Genomic DNA, 13,555 nt, shown 5'->3' with positions numbered 1-13,555 from the left:
ACCCTAACATGTATAACAGTCCTGCTTCCTCTTTCTCACACTTGAAACCGAAGGATTGCTGCTTTTTTATATCATTCAAAATCATCAGTTATTGAACTCTGCCGTTTTGTGGCTGCAGTTTAAATAATTCAGTACTGTTGCTACGCCGTTTTCATCCATTAGTCATCCTTTCATAAATAAACTCTGAGGTATCTAATAGGAAACAGTTAAGGGAATAAGCAAAGCACATCTCAACCTGTTTTCCTTCCTAGGCAGTGATCCCATCCCTCCTCAAATCTTTTAAGGGATTCTTAGTATCCTTATAAGAGGTCCTGCCTTCAAATTTTGCCAGCTGTTTCCCCCCCCCCCCCAATAGGAATTCGCATGGCAGTCGCTGAGCTTGGCTGTTTATTGCCCTCTCTCATCTCTCAAAAATGTCACCAAGTAGCATGAAATGAATTTTGCATAAAGACTTCTATGAGACCATACTGTTTTTGCTTCAGGTCAGTAGCATTCGAGAGAGAGGGGGGATTAAACAAAACATATATCCCTTAAAAAAAAAGAAAAGGGATTTCGAAATTCAGCTGGAAACCTGACAGCAGCCAAGGGGCTTGGTTTCAGTCTCTCGTTAGGTCATTTAGTACATCTTTCTCCTCCATCTCCTTCCACGGAAAGCAACTATTCAAGGAGTTAGGAGTACTGACATTTCCCAATTACGCGACTGTACAGCATAATACAGAGTTATGAGTTATAATGAAGGCCTACGGGAGACTATTAGCACAGTTTTTTTGGAGATAGCAAAAGGCTTTCTTTAAATATTTATTTTAGTCACTAACCTATATGTAGGAGCAGCAATTGAAAGAGATGTTAGGGAACAGGCATCATCTTCTAATGTAAAGAACAGAACGGAGCAGGTGAGCAGCTGCTTCCGCTGCTACAGTAAGGATTTTTATTTTCTCTTAAGCATCGTTGCAATTGAAAATAAATCTATTCTTTCATCCTCCTCGAAGACAAACTGGGAAATAGATTGCTCCAAGCAGAAGCACACTGAGAGCAGTTCTCTGGTGGGACAAATTGCCAGTTTGCCCATCCCATAAGACAGATTTCCAAACGTTCATCAATAGTCAATGTGACTGGAGAATACTTGATAGTTCGAAATAAATGCAGGGGGCCTTATCAAGGTTTGTTAATTGTCTTACTCTAAATGTTGTGAGGATCCTATGCAGTATTAAAATGTGGGGGTTTTGGTGGGGGGATGGGGGATTTTTGTGTTGTTGCTTTTATTTTAATTTATGTATTTTGTGGTTTTGATTTTATTCAGTGAATCGACCTGAGACCTCCGGGTATAGGGCAGTATAATAATAATAATAATAATATAAAAATAATAAAAATAATCTTGCTCACATTTGTTTTTCTGTTTTTGTTCTGAAGGTCTACAAAAGTGTCTCAGAGCACAGTTCTGATTCACACACAGGGTTTTTTTTTACTATCTCACTAACTGGTGATTTGTCATGGATATATACATATGACTTGCCTGCACTGCACCTGAGGGAATGTGGGAGCTATGACTAAGGTGTTTGACACAGTGCTTTCATGCAGGCCATCACTTGATAATGCAGGCAACAGTATGTGCCCCACTATGTAAACTCACCATTTGCTCCATCTAACACACTCATGTTTGTAATTTCTCAACATCAGACAAGAGCTTGCATGTGTGAATGTGCAGACTGTGGACTAATCGCTTCAGAAAGAAAATTCATATCACATATGTTATCATATCTATATGCTATATGTGTGAATCGGGTCCTCCCTTAAAGAGGGCAGTGAGACCTGGGCAACCGACACTCTGTGTTGTGGGTGGGTACAATTGGTAAGCCACAACACCCAATTGGTAGGTCCCTGGGTACAATCTGGCCAATGGGACACAGTTCAAATGGTTCGAGGGACCTATTTATGCCCATGCACGTGACCCAGAGCTTCCTCTTTCAGTGTGTGCATTCGGAACACCAGCCCACCTCTCCCTACTTTTAGGGCTTTGCGCTTGACCTTGCTATGCTGTCGTGTGTCGTCTATCGTTGGGACATGGGCACAGCAGGAATTTTCCCCACTTGGCTGATTGGCTGCTGCCATTTGGTTTTCACCTGCCGCGTAGCAAATTGTCGCAACTTGTAAGGTTGCGGATAGGCTCTGTTTCAGGTGATAGAGATGGGAGAGCGCTCTCACCATCCCTATGTGAAGGGTATTCCATTAAAGGAATCTAGGGACTCGATGGTTTCGTCAACCCCTGTGAGGGGGTTGTGCCCATGCCTGAGTCCAGGGGGACATTTGGGTGGCGGAGTTAGCCCGTTCCCGGCTTTCCACTTATCCAGGTATTAACCCTTGACTGACCTATGCTGGAACCCTGGGTCAGCGCTACCTGCATGGCAGGGAGCTAGTCGAACCAGAGCCTTTTCAACCAGTCACTTTCTGTAATCAATAAAGTTGTGGCCTAAATTCTGCCAAAAATCAAACCAAAATTTTGAGTCAAGTGTGAATTTATTTAGGGGGGAGGTTTCTGGGTCTGAACATGCAAAGGACTCCCACACTTGCGGGGAGTGGGGCATATCCTCAAAGTGCCCCGATTTTCTGGGGGTGGTCCCAGAATTACGAAAGCCATCCCGGCTTCAGATTTGATCCTGAAATGTCCCTACCCCCACCCCCACCCCCGTGCTGCCACTGCCGAGCTCAGGGAAGAGGAGGACCCAGTGCTTGTCCCGAGTGGCAGACAGGGAGCACCCTGTGGCCTGTCCATGGCCTCTTAATGGACACTGCTGCTGGCTTCTTCTAGTGGGAAGTTTGTGTCATGATCTAGTTGGCTCCTCGGCTTAATTAGGCAGCAAGCAGACATCATCATCATCATCATCATCATAATTTATTATTTATACCCTGCCCATCTGGCTGGGTTCCCCCAGCCACTCTGGGTGGCTTCCAACAAGATATTAAAAACACAATAAAACATCAAACATTAAAAACCTCCCTAAACAGGGATGCCTTTAGAAGACATCTGGTCTTCTAAAAGTCAGATAATTGCTCATTTCCTTGACATCTGATGGGAGGGCATTCCACACAGCAGGTGCCACTACCGAGAAGGCCCTCTGCCTGGTTCCCCGTAGCTTTACTTCTCACAGTGAGGGAAGCACCAGAAGGCCCTCGGAGCTGGACCTCAGTGTTCGGGCTGAACGAAGGGGGTGGAGATTCTCCTTCAGGTATACTGGACCGAGGCCATTTATGGCTTTTAAAGATCAGCACCAACACTTTGAATTGTGCAAGGTAAGCTGCTGCCCCTCTCCTTTCTCGGAAAGTTGAAGCCACCTCAATCCACTGTGGCTGGGCTACACGGAGCCATCTGGGTAGCTTGGGGTCATCAATCTGCGCCAGCTTGTCCAGTCCTAGCAGCACAATTGTCACTCAAACCCATGACTGCTATCAACACTTTTTAAAAAGCGGAAGATGCTATTCGCAATCTTTGTGTCATATGTGGATAGTGACCCTCTCCTTTCCTTCCTTTCTTTCTTGAGCAAGTGAGGCAGCCGAGAGACAAGGAAGCAAGGAAGGATACATCTGGGAAACTGCAAGCTAACAGGCAAGAAACTGTTGAAGAATTTAGACATGAGAAAGGCTGGAGAAATTTTTTGTAGGTTTAAGGAATGGGAGGGCAGAGTCACAGCATGTAGGATTGGCGTACGTCCGCCATTTTGATGCAACCCATGGTGGCACAAAAAATAATTGATGGGATACATGATGTAGGGTTGCAATATGTCCGGAATTTCCCGGGAATATCTGGAATACTGTACTGCAGTTGGCTGCCGTGTCTGGGTAGAAATTGCATAAATGTCCAGGAAAATCCGGCATCCCATGTTGGCAGTGCCGTTTTTCCAAAAAAATTCTCAAAAACGGAATTTATTAAAGGAATTTTGCCCAAAAAGCTCAACAACTTTTCCATCTGGATTTTCACTGTTTGAAATATGGCAGACTTACAGGATGTAGAGAGGTAGAGTGGTCCATGAAAATACAGCTTCCTTTGGGACAGAAGGGCTGTGTATCTCATTCTAGCTGAGATCTCCTTGAATACTTGAATGCTAAGAACCTATATTTAGTTTTGGTCTCTGCTGATCACTGTGACACTTCCTCCAATTTAAAAGAATTCCCCTTTGGTCTTAGCAAATGATGAAACAGAGTGAATAGCATTGAAGGAGGAGAGATTCATGACATCCTTTGAAATGCAACGGTACCTAATTGCACCAATAATCTACCTTGCGTATTTTTTTCAAGATCTCTCAAAACATATTGATCCAAGCATTACTTATTCATCCATCTGAACGTTTCTCTCTCTCTCTCTCTCTCTGCTTTCTCTTCAAAGACAGAAGGAAGCCCCACACAACCCCTCCCCATCATTCGCAAAATTAGCCGCAAACTGTAAGGTTATTGCATTATCCACTTAACGTTCAGTATAAACAGATCAGCTCCATGTAATAATGCACCTCTGTAAGTCACCACTGACTGTCAGATTCACAAGTTTTGAACAGGATTTGTATTCACCTGAGGAGGAATATCAGAAGGAGGCTGCATTAGTGTAAACAGCTTTCTTATTAATCCAGGAGAGATGACATTGACGTGCTAAGCCAGATTTAGCAAATACCTTCATCTAAATCACACAGTGAACTCAAAATGGATCATTTTTAATCTAGGCAATTGTACACAAATCATCTGGCACTCAGAGACATTTTGAAATTAAATCAATAGCTAAGCCTTTCACAAGGGAAGCGTAATTATCGCAGGCAAAATATTCCAACTAACTTGCTGCTAGTCACCATGGCCTGTTTATATTTCAAGACAAAAGAAACCGGTGTACAATTGGGAAGCACACAGCTAAGTACAACCGGGATGAAAGCAACATCCTGCATTACACAACACAATATTATTATTATTATTATTATTATTATTATTATTATTATTATTATTATTATACTGCCCTATACCCAGGGGTCTCAGGGCGGTTCACAGAATAAAATCAAGATATAAAACCACAAAATAGCTAATAAAAATAAAAACAGCAACCCAATACCCCCCAATTATTATTTTTTTAAAGGGCATAGGATGTAAATTGGATCAACCAAAGGCCTGGTTAAAAAGGAACGTTTTTGCCTGGTGCCTAAAGGTGTTTAATGAAGGCTCCAGGTGAACTGCCCTGTGAGAGCATTCCACAGATGGGGAGGCCACTGCAGAGAAGGCCCTGTTCTTTTGTTGCCACCCTCCGGACCTCTCGAGGAGGAGGCACATGAGGAAGGACTTCAGGGTCTGGGTAGGTTCATATGGAAAGAGGTGGTCCTTGAGGTATTGCGGTCCTGAGCCGTTTAAGAAAGATAATTTCTGCTAATCAGAAAGTTTAAGCAAACATGCACAATTTCCATTCATTTCGAGCTACATTCTGCTTTTCCTTTTTCCTGGTACTGTTTTGTGTAATACATTCCATTTTTTTCTAGATATAGCAAGGAACAGCCTCACACTTGAACTCTTGACAACTCCAGAGTTCCACAAACTTCTACAAACTTCCAAACATATACCAGCACCCAGGAGCATTAGAAACTTGGCTTTCATGGAAACTGGGATTTTATAGGCATGATATGCTCAACCATACATTCTCATTTTCCCACACCACAGGATCCCACAAGACTGCAGCATACACAGAGCTCCTACAAAGATCTGCTTTGTGTTGCAGACATGTGTGCTGCTACTAAACTGCTGCAAACACACAGTGTGTGTTTGGAGGGCAGACATGCATTCCCAAGGAGTCCTAGCGAACACGATTGTAGCATACAGTGAGAAGCAACAGCGTTTCTCAATTATCCGTTTCCAACTCTCCCAAGCTATCAGCCAGTTATCTAGGATCCTTGCAGGTACTTAATAAATCATAGATAGAAAAGCCCTTTGGGCATACTTAGCCCATATTGAATGACCTCTATTATCCTACTATATGTATTTCCTATGCCCATGAGAAATACAGCACATCTCTAGTTCCCTTTAAATAATAATGTGTTAAAGAAGAGGGGGGGAAAGCTCTTGGCTGTTAAGATTAATGTGATGCACAGAAAAACTGCAGCAATCCTAAAGCACACCAATTTACTCCCAAATGCTTTCGCCGTGTGGGGCTAAGAGAACGTTGGGCATGCATCAGAGTTGCTGGGGTTATTTTATTGTATGTATTAATGCACTTACTATTATAGTAAAAGGTAAAAATAGAGGACCCAGTCCAGTCCAAGGCATCTATGGGGTTGCAGCGCTCATCTTGCTTCAGGCTGAGGCATTTGTCCACAGACAGCTTTCTGGGTCATGTGGCCAGCATGACGAAACCGCTTCTGGCGCAACAGAACACTGTGACAGAAACCAGAGTGCATGAAATGCTGTTTACCTTATTGATGCAGTGGTACCTATCTATCTACTTGCACTGGCGTACTTTTTAACTGCTAGGTTGGCAGGAGCTGGGACAGAGCATCGGGAGCTTATCCCGTCGTGGAGATTCGAACCGCCAACCTTCTGATTGGCAAGACCAAGAGGCTCAGTGTTTTTTTTGAGTCAAAATGAGAGTAACCCTAAACATTTATATATATATATATAGAAAAAAAGCATTGATCAAACCTAAATCATAAAAACAAGATTCCAAGGAATCTCCTGGACTTCCATCCTCCCCTTTGTGGGTCCTATCATTAATCAGTTCCTCTCGCATCTTTTATGATAATCCAGACTCTTTACCTCTTCCATTATGTCCAGAATTCTACCTTAAACTACAAGTGATATTCCAATCCTACTAACGATTTTAACTGTTTACAATGGACCTTAAGATAAGTTATAAATTATAACTTTTTATAATAAATTATAAAGTTTTGAATTATGGTGCTGGAGGAGACTCTTGAGAGTCCCATGGACTGCAAGAAGATCAAACCTATCCATTCTTAAGGAAATTAGCCCTGAGTGCTCACTGGAAGGACAGATTGCAGGTATAAATAACAACATTATAATTATGGAATAAGACGTCCCTATTTTCATCAGGTCCGTATAGTAAGAGCTATGGTTTTCCCAGTAGTGATGTATGGAAGTGAGAGCTGGACCATAAAGAAGGCTGATCGCCGAAGAATTGACGCTTTTGAATTATGGTGCTGGAGGAGACTCTTGAGAGTCCCATGGACTGCAAGAAGATCAAACACATCCATTCTTAAGGAAATCAGCCCTGAGTGCTCACTGGAAGGACAGATTGTGAAGCTGAGGCTCCAATACTTTGGCCACCTCATGAGAAGAGAAGACTCACTGGAAAAGACCCTGATGTTGGGAAAGATGGAGGGCACAAGGAGAAGGGGACGACAGAGGACGAGATGGTTAGACAGTGTTCTCGAAGCTACAAACATGAATCTGACCAAACTGCGGGTGGCAGTGGAAGACAGGAGTGCCTGGCGTGCTCTGGTCCATGGGGTCACAAAGATTCGGACACGACTGAACGACTAAACAACAACATTTTCATCAGAGAAATGTTGGAGGGCTTGACATTGCGCCTTCCACACAAACAGATTATTTGTGGGAGCAAATGGCACAAATGTGATGGCTGAAAGATGGCTGAAACACTATAAGACCCAGGCAAGGAACTAGATATATATATGAGAAACAGAAAGCTGGGTGTAGCCATTTCTATCTCAGTGATGCCTGTTCTGCTGCTATCACAATTAGGAGAGACCAAGCTGAACAGCCATCAGGTGTGTAGACATGTGTACAGTCTATGCCTGTTCTCAGCCTAGAGAGGTGATGATGGCTCTCGGCTTTTCTCTGCTTCCTCTTGTCTATTCTGTGCTGGATAATTAAGCCCAGAGTGAATTTGCCAAGTGATCATTTTATATTACCTTTTAAGATAGGCAAAAATCACAGAGTTTCTCATTAATGAGCCTCTGTGATGTTTCTGTATTTTAATCAAGGGCAAACCAAGCACACAGGTTTACGGTAGCCTATTCCCCCCACCCCCCGACGTTCATTTAGATTATCCTGCTTTTGTTTTACTAATTGTGTATCTTTCTTGAGGGACCAATATATTTATTAGCAAGCAGGTGGCAACATACCTGAGAGTCATCGTGCCTCTTAGACCTGTTGAGATTGCAAAACTTAGCTGTCATTTTTTTAATAATTGGTTCTCTTGAAGCTGCAATTTTATATTTTATAAAAAAAAAATGCCTCTTGGTCAGCTTGCAGCAATAAAACACAAGATGGCTGGCTGGCTTTATTGTTAGCAACCATACCTGGGTTTAAAGATCAACATCATCATCTTGGGAAGTGATGAAAATTACTCTTGCCACACTGCAATTAGCATCAGTGGGGTGAATCCCCTTTGAAAGCAATGGGAGCGTTTTCCTACTGCAAATGTTTATTGCAGCATGGGTGGATTTTTGTCAGGCTTCTGGAGCCACCAAAAGGCTATCAAAAGCCGCACGGATATCCCCCCCCCCCCAGTGGTAATTCAGTAGAGGAGATTCCTGTAGCAAGGCAGAGGAGAGATCAAGTTCCCATTCATTCAAGTTCTAAAACTGTGTCTGGATTGTCTGTCTTGCCAAACGCAAGGTGGCTCTTTTAAAATGAGATTCAGAAGCATGGGCAGGCAAACTAAAGCCTGGGGGCCGGATCCGGCCCAATTGCCGTTTAAATCCGGCCTGCGGACAGTCCGGGAATCAGTGTGTTTTTCATGAGTAGAATGTGTCCTTTTATTTAAAATGCATCTCTGGGTTATTTGTGGGACATAGGAATTCATTCATTCCCCCCCCCCAAAAAAATATAGTCTGGCCCCCCACAAAGTCTGAGGGACAGTGGACTGACCCTCTGTTGAAAAAGTTTGCTGACTCCTGTTCAGAAGCAATACAAAATACACAAGTGAGTGAGAAGATTAAATGTTTTATTCTAAAACAGCAAGCAATGTATACATGGTTTTGACCTGTAAGGTAAAGGTAAAGGACCCCTGGATGGTTAAGTCCAGTCAAAGGCAACTATGGGATTGTGACACTCATCTTGCTTTCAGGCCAAGGGAGCCAGCGTTTGTCCACAGACAGCTTTGCGGGTCATGTGGCCAGCATGACTAAACCGCTTCTGGCACAACACCGTGACGGAAACCACAGCGCACGGAAACACCGTTTACCTTATTGCCACAGTGGTACCTATTTATCTGCTTGCACTGACGTGCTTTCAAACTGCTAGGTTGGCAGGAGCTGGGACAGAGCAACAGGAGCTCACCCTGTTTTGTGGATTCAAACCGCCAACATTCTGATCGGCAAGCCCAAGAGGCTCAGTGGTTTAGACCACAGCGCCACCCACATTCCTTGACCTATAAAGCCTTAAACGGCTCAAGACCGCAATACCTCAAGGACCGCCACTTCCCAAATGAACCTACCCAATCCCTGAGATCATCTTCTGAAGCCCTTCTTCATGTGCTTCCTCCTCGAGAGGTCCAGAGGGTGGCAATATGAGAATGGGTCTTCTCTGCAGTGGATCCCCGTCTGTGGAATGCTCTCCCCAGGGAAGTTGGCCTGGCGCCTTCATTACACACCTTTAGGCGCCAGAAAAACATTCCTTTTCCACCAGGCCATTGGTTGATCTTATTGACATCCAACACTCTTTTGGAATGTGGCTTTCTTTTTTTGGGGGGGGGGGTGTTATTGGGTTACTGCTTTTGATTTGATTTTATATGTCGTGGTCTTGTCGTGAACCGCCCTGAGACCTCTGGGTATAGGGTGGTGTATCAGTTGAGTAAATAATACATACATACATAGATACATGTTGTTGTTTAGTCATTTAGTCCTATCCAACTCTTCGTTTATGTTATGTACTGAGTTGAATAGGATCCAAACTGCAGCAGTCTGATTGGTCCTAGAACAATAGGATTCAGAATGCATCAGTCTGATTGGTCCTGGAACAATGCAGCAGTCTGATTGGTTGGCAGGAACCACCCAATCATGCTCCAGATATAAGTGAATCCACAACCTGATTGGCTTACAGTAGAATTCCAGAATTAGCCAATCATGTGCAGTCCATTGTGTAAATAATGTATATAAAGCAGATACTTTGAGGGGACTTTCTTTCATTTCTCCTCACCACTATGAGCTGAATAAAGAGCATGAAATCACTTCGCGACTCTGAGTATATTTCAGTTTAGTTGTGTCCGACTCTTTGTGACCCCATGGACCAGAGCACGCCAGGCACTCCTGTCTTCCACTGCCTCCCGCAGTTTTGTCAAACTCATGCTGGTAGCTTTGAGAACACTGTCCAACCATCTCGTCCTCTGTCGTCCCCTTCTCCTTGTGCCCTCCATCTTTCCCAACATCAGGGTCTTTTCCAGGGAGTCTTCTCTTCTCAGGAGGTGGCCAGAGTATTGGAGCCTCAGCTTTATACATACATACATACATACATACATACATACCAAGCAAGCACCTCAAACTGCCACTTGGAAGCCCCCAAGAAGCGGCGAAGTGACTCCCCCAGGTAGTCTCAGTTTGCACGGCCCTGCAGCCAATCAGTCCATGCATGAGCTTCAGAGGAACTTTGCCCAAACCATTTGATTTTATTGATAACCTGTGTAGCTTTCAAGCCCGACTACGTGCAGATTATCGATGAGTCACCCCCTCCCAATGCCTTCCTTCCTCAAAACAATGTCAAACATGAAAGTAGTTACCCATCACTATCCTCCCAAATGCATAAGGCACTGGGAGGCGGGGCTTCACCTCCTCCCAACGTTCCCAAAACATTTAAGACTGTTCTCAAAAAAATCAAAAGAGAGGGAGTGGGAAGGAACACAGGCAGGAAGGACTCCGTGTCAGGCCACTAACTCCTCGATACATTTTGTCTTCCAGGTGCATTTCCCATACACTGTGCCACTTCAAACTGCAGGTAGCAGTAAACATGACTGGCTGCTTCTTCATACAAAATAATAATAATAAATTCCTGCATGTGGAAAGCTAGCATGTCAGGGGAAAAGATTCTAGGTTGGCCTCTGTAAAGACAGGTCACGTTTCTGCTCAGAGCACCTGTCCTTATATTGATCAACCCATCATTTCTGTCCCCTTGAGCATTCTGAAGTTGCACAAGCAAGACTGAAATTTATTACTCTCAATGTGAATTAAGGACAGAGGGCTTTTTGTTGTGGAATCCACTGCCTGAAGCATCAAGGGTTGCCAAGTGTCGCTTTGACAGAAGTTTGATCTGCAGCAGTTAACCGCTGATAACATTTAGCCTTGTACCACTGGAAGTTTCACTTGTTGATTTCATTGCAGCAAACTTCCTCTGCTCCAAGCGACAGAAGCAAGCGAGCCTGCTTTTTAATAGTCAAGCAGCATGCTTTTGTGCCGCTATATATCTAGTGCAGGGTAATAGTCCAAAGAGATTCAAAGGGCAAGTCCAGTTCACATGAAACCTGCTGATCACGGCACATTTAGTGCGTCTTCATATTGCTCAATAATCCCTCAAACCCTCATTTAAAACAAAAATGATACAGAGGCTGTTTACAGAGTAAATTAATTTTTCACAAATACTGTCGCATCAGCTGTTATTAGACTCTCATCCTAGCAAAGTACCCAAAATTGTTGTGCTGCTGGTAGTCATGACTGAAAACACAAATTTGCCAATATAACTATATTGTTTTCAGAGTCAATGAACTCTACATGATATGGAAGAATGCAGCTTATCTGGGAAGTCTGAGTAGATTACGTGCACTCAGAGATAACAAACAGCATAAATTATGTTACTTGGACACTTAGAGAGACGAGGGTTGAAGAGAAAGGACAGTGTTTATCCTTAGTAGGAAAGAGAATAATACAGAAATATATAGGAATGAGGAGCATGAACTTTGCTTGGTGTAGTGCATTTTCAGAAGGCAGCCACGCTGGTGCTAAATAATCCTGTCAGGTAGATACACAATACCCTCTGACATTCTCTTCTGCGGCAAATAGTCACCAAGTTGCCTGCTATAAGAAACTAAAATTAGCAAACTTGAGTGAGACAGTCACCGAACCAGTAACACAAAATGTGATGAAGCAAAAATTAGAAGAGGTTATACTGGAGACAGAAGAATACACAAGAGCACAATTTCAGACCCTCCAAGTGTCCTTTTTTCCAGGGACAGTCCAAGATTTACAGAAGCCCTCTCAGTTTCTGATTTGATCCCAAAATGACCTGGTTTTCCTTAGGACGTCCCTATTTCCATTGGAGAAATGTTGGAGGGTATGGAATTATGTGACCCCTGAGCCAAGGAGATAAGTAACTATACAATCTTTAGAAGGCTTATGAATGCAGTCCTGTATAGGGAAGTTCATCAGAGAAATGTTGGAGGATATGGCAGGACATCCCTATTTTCATTGGAGGGTATGGAATTATGCAACCCCCGAGCCAAGCAGATAAGTAACTATACAAGCTTTAGACGACATCAGAAGGCAGCCATGCATAGGGAAGTTTTTTGATGTTTAAAGTTTTATTATGTTTATTGTGTTTTTGCTGTAAACAAAAACTGGTGAAGGATCTAAGGCAGGCTTCCTCAACCTCGGCCCTACAGATGTTTTTGGCCTACAACTCCCATGATCCCTAGCTAGCAGGACCAGTGGTCAGGGATGTTGGGAATTATAGTCTCAAAACATCTGGAGGGCCAAGGTTGAGGAAGCCTGATCTAAGACCCTCTCCAGAGTACACCCACCAGCCTCCTATGTTGCATCTGGAACAGACAAGAGCATATTCACTTCAAGAAACACCATAGATCACTGGTCTTCAACTGATAGGTTAGGACCCATTAGTGGTTTCTGTGACTAGGAGTGCTTATGCCCAACTTCAGTTGGTCTACAGCCTTGGCTCTTCTGGACTGGAATAGCCTGGCCTCAGTTGTCCAGTTGCTCTCTTTTCTTTATTTAATTTGTATACTGCCCTTTATCAAAAGATCCCAGGTGGTGTACAACATTAATGAACATCAATGATAAAAAGCATAGTGACAGACAGCCTAATAATAAAATAGTCAGCATAATAACAGCCCTCTCCCCCATACTGTCACAGGCCATAGATTATTTAATAGCCACAGGCCTGGGTAAAGAGGAATGTTTTTGCCTGGAGCCTAAAAACATGTAATGATGGCGCCAGGTGAGTTTCTCTGGGGAGAGTGTTCCACAATGGGCCTACCCTTGAAGAGGGTCTGGGGGCTAAGGCTAGTGCTTGGTTGATAAGCAGGGCAGCCTATGGGACCACGAGAGCATTGCATTTTCTGCAAGTGAGCCAATTTGAGAGGGTGACATCTTTCCACAGGGCCTGCAAGACAGAGCTGTTCCACCAGACCTTTGGCCAAGGCACAGTCTGACCCCCTCCTTCAGTAACCCTCATAGAACTCTAGCCCAATGGTTGCCATTAATTTGACTCTGAATTGATTTTAGAATGTATTTCAATTAATTGATTGTGATTTTATGTAAACTGTGTTATTTTTACTGTTGTTAGCCGCTCTGAGCCCGGCTTCGGCTGGGGAGGGTGGGATATAAATAATATATTA

At 43.5% G+C, this 13,555-nt stretch overlaps 1 protein-coding gene across 1 annotated transcript in view; it reads right to left on the bottom strand.

Annotated features, from left to right (window-relative positions):
• The window catches only part of CDH10 (cadherin 10), a 376,032-nt gene that overhangs the window by 158,435 nt on the left and 204,042 nt on the right, over positions 1 to 13,555 (bottom strand). The window lies entirely within an intron of this gene.

Source organism: Podarcis tiliguerta (genome assembly GCF_965153285.1).
Source record: "Podarcis tiliguerta genome assembly, chromosome: 7".
Lineage (NCBI taxonomy): Eukaryota > Metazoa > Chordata > Lepidosauria > Squamata > Lacertidae > Podarcis > Podarcis tiliguerta.
This window is presented reverse-complemented; position numbering and strand designations above follow the sequence as displayed.